The sequence below is a fragment of the Lipotes vexillifer genome, unplaced genomic scaffold (genome assembly GCF_000442215.2).
Source record: "Lipotes vexillifer unplaced genomic scaffold, Lipotes_vexillifer_v1.1 scaffold278, whole genome shotgun sequence".
NCBI lineage: Eukaryota > Metazoa > Chordata > Mammalia > Artiodactyla > Lipotidae > Lipotes > Lipotes vexillifer.
The window spans coordinates 3081688-3094244 of record NW_006769677.1 but is presented as its reverse complement, the minus strand read 5'-3'; positions in this window follow the sequence as shown (position 1 = coordinate 3094244).

The following is a 12557-nucleotide window of genomic DNA, read 5'->3' as shown; positions in this document are numbered from 1 at the left end:
CTAACTCTTGCACCCAGCAAGCTGCCTCTCCTGCCTTTCCTTGGACTTAAAATCAAGGACCTACCTTGCCTCCAGCCAAGGCTGCGGGCTCAACCATTTCCATCAGCTGGGGCACACAGGTGGCAGCTCCAGCGGGGAGGCAGCTGAAAGCTACATCACATCCGGCTCCATCCACCGCATCTACCTGCAGCTTGGTGCGTCATGCCTTTTCCTGCCAGAGGCCAGTTTCTCTTTATGAAGGCTTTCTGCTCCTTTGGCAGCAGGAGACCCAGAAGCAGAGTGAATTGGTAGTGGGCATGGGATTGGGGAGGAGGGAATGGGACTCTTTGGTGAGTCTCAGCCACATCCACAGGACCTCTAAGCATGAGGCTATTCTCATTAATGTGGCTATTCCCATTTGTCTCTGACATAAACAGCAGAAGGATGGGCTGGAGAGATCAGACAAGGCAGCGCGTTTTCCTTTGACAGAAGATACTGCATCTCTATTCCATTTTATGTTTCTAGAGTATTGTGACAGACAGCAGCTTAAATAGATTAATGTTTCTAATTCAAAATATAAGTCAATTCTACTGCACACATATATGGCTGAGTAGGTGCAGGTAGTAGGGGGAAATTAAGAGTCTTTTACCGGTTCTCAAGATATGTATGCTTTCATTTTCCCCCCATCTGGGGGAGGAGAGGTAAAGACAGATAACACATAGGAAAAACACTCAAAATGAAAAACTTGCTTGAATTACTGCTAGTGCTAAACTGTTCCAATGTCATAAACTTGGATTCCTTAGGGCTTGCTTTTTATGATCTTTCTGTGTTTTAGAATTATTTTATAGCAGACACTTGGTGTACCACTCATACAATTTCACTCACATTTGACACTGGATAAGAATTTTCTTTCTAAAACCAAAAATACAAGTGAATGTTGTATAAGTAAATGATTCAAGCTCTCTGTTCCCAGAATTCTGTGGGAATGGGGCTTTGAATAGGATAACTGAGCAGTCCCTGTTACTATTTAATTTACAAAAATTCCTTAGCGTTGGCAGTCATTTACATGTTCATTTCATCTTTTTGCACTTAGTATGGAGCTGTTTAGCTTTCATGTTGTACTTTTAGAACTAACAAATCAATGTCATCACTTTGATGGATGTGCCATTTCACTTTTAATCTGTGTGGCGGTTGCTTGCGGTGGCTTAATTGAAAAACTATAATTGCCATGTTATTTAATTTGGCAAATGGCTTATTTATTTATTTATTTATTTATTTTTGGCTGCCTTGGGCCTTTGTTGCTCTGAGTGGGCTTTCTCTAGTTGCAGCAAGCGGGGGCTACTCTTCGTTGCCGTGCGCGGGCTTCTCACTGCAGTGGTTTCTCCTGTTGCGGACCACGGGCTCTAGGTGCGCAGGCTTCAGTAGTCGTGGCACACAGGCTCCATAGTTGTGGCACACAGGCTCCATAGTTGTGGCTCATGGGCTCTAGAGCGCAGGCTCAGTAGTTGTGGCACACGGGCTTAGTTGCTCCACAGCATGTGGGATCTTCCCGGACCAGGGATCGAACCCGTGTCCCCTGCATTGGCAGGCAGATTCTTAACCACTGCACCACCAGGGAAGTCCCTGGCAAATGACTTCTATCACCACTTCTAGGAAGTGTGTCTTCTCTAGAATATTTCAGCTGAATTTGTTTCCTGACCTCTTCTCTGTGGACCTTTTGTTAGCTGATGTCATACCTGTCACTTTAAGTTGGGTATACTTTTTTTTTTAAGCTTTTAGAGTACTTTTCTTTAAATAAAAGGTATCAACTAAATTTGACATTTTATGAGTAAATACAGCCCTACTTATCAGTGTGAAAGAAGAGGAGACAGATTGACTGGACTGTCTCTGTGGTGCCTAGGATGGCCTTGGAGTCCCAAAGAATTTGAGTCTAAATATCTGTTCCTTTGGGTTGTCTCTTCCAGGTTTTTTGGATGTTTTTTTTCCATTGCACTTTTCAAGTATTCTGTACCACTGTTAATCCCTAGGAATTCTGATACCAAATGGCTGATTGTGTATGATTATCTGAGATAATCCAAGTGGTTAGTATGATAGAAAGAATATATTGGAATGTAATTCTGTGATTAAATTTAGGGATTTCTGTGTCTGGAGTTCTGGGAATTCTCAGTATTTTCTCATAGATAATGATGTCACTGACATAGAAGAATGCTAGGAAGCAGCCTGGTTCTCCTATCTCATCATTCCTCCTCAGTACAGCCATTCGTTCTCATCCGTGCTCAGAGTAGATTGTACTATTCACAGAAACCATGCATAGGACCAGTCCAAATTCTAAGTGATCTGTACTCATCTTCCTTCTGTCCCCATGCCAACTCAACTTTTACTGGCATAAGGGGGGAATATTAAATGTTGTTTCTTAACTATCTTGACTGATGGGCTCAAAGCTCTATAAAAAATACAATAGTCAGGTTCCTGACTGCAAGCAAACTGTCTTAACAAAAAGGACACTGGCCAGCAGGATACTGGGAGGGATCCCTGCAGTTATAGGAGACTCAAGGTCCAAGAGTGGCAATTTGACAGGAAACCAAGGGAGGCTTGGGGCAGAGCAGCCAGATACCCAGCCAGGGTCATGCTGAAAAGCCACTTTTGTCCAAATGCCACTGCTCTTCCACAACTTCTGATCAATTTACACTTTCAGTTTCCTCCTGCCTTGGTTACTGTCGCTCAGGATTCTGAGTCCCAGAAGCAAGCGTCCAATGGACTGGTCATAGGTCCTATGAGCTTCCAAAGGAAGATCCTACTGGAGGAAGGCGGTGTTAGAAATCACCCTTCCGCAAGGCTCCACGGAATCTCTCCAAGGAAAGATGGAATGCTAACTGGAAGGGATAGAGATAGGATGCTAGACAGCCACAAACAAGTCTATAAGTATCTTTAAATGACTGCTGAATCAGCTAAGAATAATGACAGAGTTATCTTCAGGAACAAAAGTCTGGAATACAGTACTTGAGGGAAAAAATCTGAACTGTGCATTGAGTCTTGCAGCCAGCAGCCCAGCAAAGAAATTCCACCTGCAGTGCTGACCCCAACTCAGGGCTGAGCCTGAACTGCAGGCAGTCAGGGAAAGCAGAGAGGAATCTTACCCACACACGCATGCAGGGTATCAAGGTTTCTGCTTGTGCCTTTGAACCGCCCACCCTCTGCTTCTTTATTGAACCAAGAAGCAAAGGAGTTTCTTGCTTCACTTCAAAGCCCTGGGTCCTCCGCAGCGAGCCCTGGGTGGATTCAGTGAGGTCTGGCTCCCACCCTCCTAGCCGCCTTGCTTCATGTCACTGCTTCTCTCAGGCATCCTCCAGGAGACTGTCCTTTCTGGACTTCTGTGCTTTCCACAGAAGGGGCAGGTCAGAATTCTTAGGAATGTTGGAAATGTGGGGCTAGTTAGCTCAGATTTCCTTACAGGAAATGTAAACTTGCCCCGCTTTAGCCAGGGCCCCCAGCGTCTTCAGTGAAGACATTAAAATATATATATATATATATATTTTTTTTTTTTTCTTTTTTCATTTCTACCAATCTCATCTCTGTGTCTACACCTTATATCTATCTACCTTAGGATCAGCCAGCTGGCACGTTGTGTCTCATTTGGCTAGAAAAACTGAACAATGCTGGGCATTGTTCCATGTACTGAAAATGAGTGATTTATTATTTAAAATCTAAATAATTTAGTATGCTCTCCAAGAAATTATCTGGTTTAGAAAGTCGAAAGGGAAAACTGACGAAGGGGGAGGAGGAGGAAAGGGGTTGGGGGAGAAGGAAACCATGGACAAAAAAGGAAACTTTTCTGAAATGAAGGAAGGAGGACAAAAGTCACACTTTTTTTTTTGCGGTACGCGGGCCTCTCACTGTTGCGGCCTCTCCCGTTGTGGAGCACAGGCTCCGGACGCACAGTCTCCGTGGCCATGGCTCATGGGCCCAGCCGCTCTGCGGCATGTGGGATCCTCCGGGACCGGGGCACGAACCCGTGTCCCCTGCATCGTCAGGTGGACTCTCAACCACTGCGCCACCAGGGAAGCCCGAAAGGCGTACTTATTTTGAGCAAGTCTCTCCAGTGATGCAGAAAATCAGAGAAGGCCCTTGATCCCACTGTTCAAGGCACCATAGCATCTGGTGTTTCTCTGGCCCCATACGTTCCCATGCAGAAGGGAGATCTTTGCTCGGTCTGGGAACCCTGGTGCTGAGGTCCTGCCTCCAAGGGCATATGCCTGACCACTGCTTGTTCCATATTCACAGGTGGGGGAAAGATTCCCAGCTGACTCCACGACCTTCCTTTCCACTCTCCAAGCTCCCCAACCCTCCTGTTAATTTGGAGGGAATCCCTCTATATTCATGTTTCCCTTCAAGTTCACTTTAAATTGCCAAGCCACCTAGCAAAATCTCTACAATGGCTGTGCGCTTTTGGACACAAAATCTGGGAAGGCTTGGGTAGCGCAGCTAAGGCTACTTTCCCATCTCTCTCAAAGTAGGAAGCACTGAGCCTGCAACTGGCGTATCAGGCAGCCTGCAACTGGCGTATCAGGCAGTCTGCAACCTGTGGCCTCTTGAGATGTCCACGTACTCATCCCCGGACCCTGGGAACTACAGAAGTGTCAAATGATAAACTGATAGTGTTTTAAGTCACCAAGTTTGTGGTAATTTGTTATAATAGCAATAGGAGAATAAGACGCAATCTATATATGTTCATCCTGAGTTTGGAGCCACCTGAGAAATGAGACACAAGAGACAGAAGGATGGAGATTTAGAATGTTAGCTTTACTGCTGTGGAAGGGGTTTTGAGAAGGTGGCTTTTTCTTTGTGTGCATTGTGGGCTTGTCAATCCTTTACCCCTGAGTGAGAAAGGCTTATGTAATTCAGACCCTGGCAGAGCTCTGCTAACTCGTTCTCCAGGGAGTGCTACCCTTGGCGGAGAGCAGAGAACATGCACATCCTGAGGGCAGGACAAAGCAGGGAGAGGAGACTTGGAGACGGCTCAGCCAGGCACATGCTCAGCTCGCCAGTTAGACACGTCACTGTCCCTTGGGCAGGAGAGGGTAAAGGAACCAGAAAGGCAGTAAGTGTTCTAGCAGGAGTTCCTCAATCAGGATTATAAGGTCAGGGGAATAGAGGTCCCTCCTTTAATGTCTGCTGCCTGTCTTAATTTGTGAGAAGAAGAAAACAGAAACTTCGTATCCTGGAAACTGTCCTTCCATGTGCTTAATGTAAGTAATACTTCCCATATTTTGAACTTAAAAACACGGATACTTTTTTAATCCCAAACTCCTCATTTATAAACATATACACACTACTATATATAAAATAGGACAATAGGACCTACTGTATAGTAGGTCAATATTTTGCAATATTTTGTAATATTTGTTATTTTGTAATATTTTGTAATATTATATATTTTGTTATTACAAAACTCAATATTTTGTCATAACCTATAATGGAAAAGAATCTGAAAAAATATATGTATAATGGAATCACTTTGCTGTACAGTTGAAACTAACACAACATTGCAAAATCACTACACTTCATTTTTAAAAAGCAGAAAAAAAATCCAGATTTTTTTATCAATAGAAAATCAGATTCCCCCCTAATCTCTTTAAGTAAACATTAAACAGATGCTTAAAGAAATAGGATTGAAAGGGCATCACATCATTACTCTTGCTCCATCTTGTGTGTCTCTGTGTGTCCCTGCATTTGTAGCTTCCCTTTCCTGTAGATTTTTGGGGGCTTCCTCTCCCCTGATGTCACCCTCCACTCTAGTTTCTCTCCTTGTCCCCTTCCATTCACCACTCAGAACTCCTATTCACTGAGGAACAAACTCCCTTATATCTTTGTGCTATTTATTTGATTCTCCCTGCACCTCCTGATTGCAGCAGAAACCAGGGTCCCACCTGAGGATACGCCTTCCTCTGGGGCTCATTCTTCTACATCCCTCCGCTGATCCTAGGCTCCGAGATGGCCTGGTGTGATTTTCATTCCCTAAGGCTGCCAGACCATGATCCTGCCATCTTGCTTTTTGGGGGCTCATGAGTTTCAGTCCATCATCCTCTCATGTCTCCTTTTTCCTATTATCTGCTGACCACCCAGTGACTCCTTCTCACTGAGTATTCATCCTGATGGTGGTTTGCCTCTGCTTCCAAAGTCCAGTCATCATCCAGGGGGATTTTCATGCTCTATAAACAACCCATCCTATACCTTGGCCTCTCAGTTTCTTTCTCTTCAAGGACCTCTTCCTCCATTCAGTTTCACCCTCACACAGCCATAGTCTGGAGCCTGTCGATCAGCCAGAACCGTTCCAGAATCATAATTCAGACTCATTGCTTGGAGCCTGCTGACTTGGTTATCCTCGTGACCCCTCTTATTCCACACATCGGGACTTCTCATTCATTGATAACTCTACCTCCTGCCTCTCTCACTTTTATCTAGCCTATATGCAGCGTTCTATCATTTCAAACTTCTCTTCTAATAACCTAACTTCCCACACTAATTACACCCACTTGGAAAAACCCCACATCCTGGACGAATCCGACTACCCACTTTCTCATGTGCCTATGTCTGATTTATTGGGTGTTTTTCGGCACTGTCTTAAATTCGTGGCCATCATCTCAATCTGAGTGCATGATACTACCCATCAATCTCTCAGCCCACTCTCCCATTTCAAACTGTCTCACTATCCTCAAACTTCCAAACCAAATATATTCTCCTTCAATTAAGCTGATAGATCTGGCTCCTCTTTTGTACAGAAAATAGACATGATCAGACAGGAACTTGCTCAAATTAGTGCTACCAAATTCACAAATCCAGCTATTTCAATCATATTTTCCTCCTTATCTGCTGCTGTAATTTAAGCTACGCTTATAAAATTCTGATTCCTACACTCTGTTTGAAATTGCACACCTCCCTTATTTTCCAGGAGCTTATCTTTTTCTTAAATCCCTTCTAATTCCAGGTGCTTTAATTTCTCCAAGTCTATTGACTCATTCCAGTCAGCTTTTAAACATTCTTAGATTTCTCCCATTTGAAAAAACAAGAAGCATGTAGATGGGGTAGAGATGAGAGTGAGAAGCCAGTACAGTTTACCAAATCTTTGGGGTGTCGGGGCATGATGAGCTCTGGAAGGGTGCCTGAGCACACCCGCATCTTTCATATTGCGGTTCTTGGCTGGGCCTTCCTTTCTTGGAGGAGAGCTCCCAGTTTTTTTTTACCTGGACCAAGTCACATCTTGACTCCCTGCTTTACTTTTTGTCCTTTTCCAGCTACTTCATAAGGGAGTTGTTCTCACTGACCATCTCTATTTTCCAATCTCACACTCCCTCCTCTATCCATTATAATGTGGTTCTACCACCTCCAATGCTCTATAACTGCTTTCATCAAGGTTGCCAATGACTTTCATATTGTTAAATATAATGGACAATTTGAAGTCCTTATTTAACCTCATGGAAACATTTGTCACCGTTGACCACTTCTCCCTCCTCAAAACTCCACTTATCATGGTTTCTCTGGTTATTCCTTTTCAGATTCCTTTATTCGCTCTTCTTCTAAGTAACCTGTAAGTGTTAGAATTCTACAGGGCTCTATTTTTCACTTGCTATACCCTTCCCAGCCCATCTCATCTACTGCCATGGTTTCACTGACTCCCCAGATCCATCTCTGACCCTAGCCAAGCCTCCCCTACTTGTATAAAGCTTCTTATTTGATCTCTCCACTTGGACGTTCCAACACACCTTAAGATCTTCTGGAAACATGTCCAAGACTGAATTTATCGACACCTTCCGCAAACTTGCGTGTCCCTCAGGGTTTGTTTTTCCTATTGCATTTTATAAATAGTGCAAGACAAAGACTTGGCACTCCGTGACTCCTCTTTCTCACTTCTAGTCCTGTTTTATCACTAAATCATATGGAAGGTCTCTCATAAATCTCTCAGATCGCCTTACAGTCAGCATCCTAGTCCATGCACCCTCACTTCCCATCTGGGCTACCTTATTAATCTCTTTTTCTGATGTTCCTATGTTTATCTTTTTTTTCACTTGCTGCCATATCCTTAGCACCTAGGCAAATATCGTCATCAGTAGTTGTACAATATGCATTTCGTGAAAGAATTAAGTTATTCATTCCTGTCTTTCTCAAGTCTAGCCTCTAGTCTACATACAACATATTCTTTGAAAACTGTAAGTCTAATTACATTACCCTTCCTGTTGTTATAGCCTAAATGCCTTCAATGGCATGTATTTGCTCCTAAAATGAAATCCAAACCAAAGTAACACTTTGGCTCTGCACACCTTTCCAACCCCATTGCACCCTGCTTCCACGTAGCCCCTTGGGTGCCTGCTGGGCAGCTTTCATTTCCTCTCTCTCCAGACGTGTAAACATGCTCTTTCATACAGCGTTCTTCACCACGCTGTTCTACTTTGCCAACTCTTGTTCATTCTTCATGTTCAGTACTAGTTGTCCCTTCCTCGCACAAGCCTAATCCGGCCTCCAGATAATTTTTACCCATTATGTGCTTCTGCAGCTTCCTCTGCTGCACTTTTCATAGTACTTTTCACACCTTTAAAAACATCTGTATACAGTGCCTGTATTCCACACTAGCATTAAAGTTGAGACCCTCCTTCATCGTGGTTTCCCCAGCACATGTAGCAGAAATCTTTGCTGAATGAAAAGATGAATTTAACAAGTATTCATCAGTATGAATAATTCACACCCTCCACCCAATTAATATATGTCCAAAGGACTGTGTATTCCTTTTGTGGTTTCTCCCTCTCTATATTTGATTTCTGAATTCATTTTGCTAGTTTGCAGAGTGTGAGATAAGCTGAGATGGACACAGGGGTTGGAGATGTGATATCTGTTTGTGTTAGTAACCAAGATTGTTTGATTCCTTGTAAGTCCTCTGCTGGTACTGACTGTTCTGACCTTGGACACAATCAGATCTGGAAGAACCTTGAGTTTGTCCAGTAATTCCTAACATAAAGCACCTTCCATCCCTTTGTATGTGGTTGGAAAACTGTTCGTTTTTTAAAAAGCATACTTGATAAGTCTATCCATTTCGAATGTGATTTAGATTAAAGCATTTCCCGAGGGTTTCATTTTTACTGCTGGTTTCATTGTTAGTTGGCAAATTTGTCCTTTTGTTAAACTATGTGAAAACAGCTCTAAAGAAATTGGCTCCAAAGGCCATTTTAATATTTTTCTTATGGGAGGAAATTAGTGGCCACATTTAACAAATCAACATCTCTACTTAATGTCCATCTCCACTGTTACCTTTGGAGCATTTTAAAGAATAGAAACCAGAAAAATCTCCTGAGTATGATATATAGAGCTTCTTTTAGCCTCTTGGAAATGATAGGGTTTGGGAGTGGGGAGGGAGGGATATTGGAAAGAGAGAAATAGGAATAAAAGTGAGGGATGATAGGATTATTTTTCTTTATATTTTTATTAGTTTGCCAAATATCTTAACCTGACATTCTAAATCCTCTTTTAAAATATCACGGAACTTTACCAGCAGATGAGTTTTCAGAAAAATTTCAGTATGAGAGCAGTGGAGAGATTGAGTCTTTTCTTGAGGCTTCAGGCTAAACATAGGGGCTGTTGCCAGGGCTAGGGATCAATAATGAGATGTGACTTCAGGGAAATCATCTATGAGCAGATTTCCCCCCTCCTCCCCAAAAGCTCCGTCATGAACCTATCATGGTGACAGGAATTTTGCTGTTAATTATTCATTCCTCTAGGCTTAAGGGATTGTATACTTAGGAGTCTTCTATGAAAATGCAGTTTTCCCCTCTGAGGTCTCTGGCACACACACATAGGTATACCACTTACCAGTTATAAACACGAATTAATCAAATGTCTTTCCTTAAGGTAAAAGAAAAACACAGGGAAGGACATTCTGATGGGTGAGACGAGCATATGATGGTTCTTTGGATGCAAGCAAAATAAAATTATCTTTACTAATAATAACTTATTGGAAGGACACTGTTGGTGTCCAGCATAAGAGGAGGAGACAGCCTATCAGGCCTTAAGACAGACAGTAACCAGGGCAGGACTGTGAACTTAGACAAGATGATTACATTCTCATGCCTCTGTTTCCTCATTTGGAGACTTGGAGATAAATACAGTGCTGACTTCATGAGGTTGTTATGAGGATCAAATGAATTCCTATTCTTGAAATGCTTAGAACAGTGGCTAGCACTTAGTAGAAGCTCAATAAAAGTTATCTCTTAGCCTGAATGCAGGAGACTCTCAGAGGCTGCCAACAGAAAGACTCTGGTTCTTGGAGAGATGATGGTGGCTTGAGCCAGGGAGATAGAGGGGGAGGTGATGAGAAATGATTATACTCTGGACTTCTATAGAAGGTAGAATGCCAACTGCATTTGCTAATTGATTGAATGTGAAGTGTGAGAGAAAGAGAGGAATAAAGAATGATGTCATGGTTTTGGATCAGAGCAAATGGAAAGTTAGAAGTTGCCATTTATTGAGATGGAGGAATTGGGGCAGATAAAGAGTCTGTTTTTAGACACTTTAAGTTGAAGATGCCTGTGAGACTTCTAAGGGCAGATGTCAAGGTCAGCTGAATAGAAGAGTCTAGTGTTAAGTGCAGGGGCCCAGGCTTGAGTGGTGAATAGAAAACAGCAAGAATAATACATAGAGGAGCTAAAATAATTATTTCCTAACTACTTGCAAGGGTGTAGCTGATATTAATGAATCTCCTCTGACATTACCCATTCTGTATTCTCTTTTCCTCTTGCCCAAGCTTTAACTGATTCAGTTTCTTTGTCTAATGAAGTGATCTAAATTTTTATTCCAGAGGTTTCTGGGCTTTTGGTAGAACTGTCTGGCATAACATTTGCTGCAGTCCTCCATTAGCACTTCCTGTTGGACGTGGTAGACCAAGGTGATACCTAGAGATCTTGCTGGTTGGACAGGCCTTGTGCAATTCTCCAGTGGGGAGCTTGGTAAAACAGGGCTACGTGAAACTATTTTGAGGAAAGAAGTGCCACAAGTGGGAAAAGGGTGAAGAAAATGAGAAGGGAATGTTCTAAGACAAGTTTATTTGCTCTACTGATGATTACTCAGTGTCTTTCTCCGGGGAATTGAAAAAGGCTCAGCTCACACCTGGCCTCCTTTCCTCACCCCACCCCTGAATCTCAGGTAGACGCCCCTCAGCCCTCCTCCATTTTAGCACACAAGGTCAAAGCAGGCTGTGCTTGGATTCTTCTGCTATTAATTTTCATTACCCAAACAGTCATTAAATGAAACTCAGCCCAGGTTTGCTTTCTTTTTTTAGTCCAGTTTTTATTACCACCACCTGACTAGTTATTAAAAAGCAAGCAAGCATCAATTAGCTGCAGACACATACATGACAGTTACACTGGGGAGACACGACACATCCCCTGGAGTGCGGAATAATCTGGCAGAGACCAGAGCTCCATGGATAAGCAAAAAATGTGTCTAATTGACTTCCTGGGAAATGAGGTCCTCATGTCAAAACATCTGGGCACAATTTTCTGGGCATTTAAACAACTCTCTGGCTCTGCAGAGGCATGGAGTAGGCCCCAGGCTGCATCTTGACTGGATTTAAACAGTCCCTTTGTACTTTATCCTTACCACCTTCCACTCCTTGCCACATATGCCCTTGTCTTTAGCTCTTGGACAGACCCACCTGTTATGGTTTGAAGAGATGGGCTTTTCTCCCTACATCTCATCACCCTGTCCTCTGCCACACTGAACTTCTGGCCATTCCATGGATAGGCCTGAAGGGTCAGATTAGGTATTTTGTGCGTTTTCTTTGCCCCCGGTGTTACTGAAAATGTGTACTTATCCTTCAACTGCTAGCCTAAATGTCACTGATCTAATGTAGCTTTTACGGAGTGCCCTCTAGCCGTTAGCTGTTTTGTATGCTATTCTCCCACTTCCTACCTCAGGAATAGTACTTATCAGATTTACACTGTCATTTAACTGCTCACACATCTGTCTTTTTGACTAGCACACGAGCTGCTTGAGTTTAGGAAATGTGTCGTTCTGCTTTTGCAGTCTAAGATCCCAGCTCATGAGCCATTTGGTGAAATTTTGTAGCATTTATAAATTGATTTTCGCTTGGCCAACTTAAATAATGAGGTTCGAAAATATGACTGAAATAAATTTCATTTCAACAGTTGGCATTATTTTCCTGTAGTTATTGCCCACTAATAAGAAGTATGGGCAGGTTTTATCTCCTCCCCAGGCTTGTGGAAGAGCCCTGGACAACACCTGTAATACATGAAAGAGACGTGGTTCTCCGTGTGGCCAGAGGACCATTAGAATCACATGAAGGGCTTGATGGGGTGTGGATTTCCGAGCCCTTCTTCAGATCACAGAATCAGATCTTCAGGAGGTGGGGACTGGGAGTCTGGATGTTCAAAAAGTTCCCTGAGGGCTTCCCTGGTGGCGCAGTGGTTGAGAGTCCGCCTGCCGATGCAGGGGACGCGGGTTCGTGCCCCGGTCCGGGAGGATCCCACATGCCGCGGAGCGGCTGGGCCCGTGAGCCACGGCCGCTGAGCCTGAGC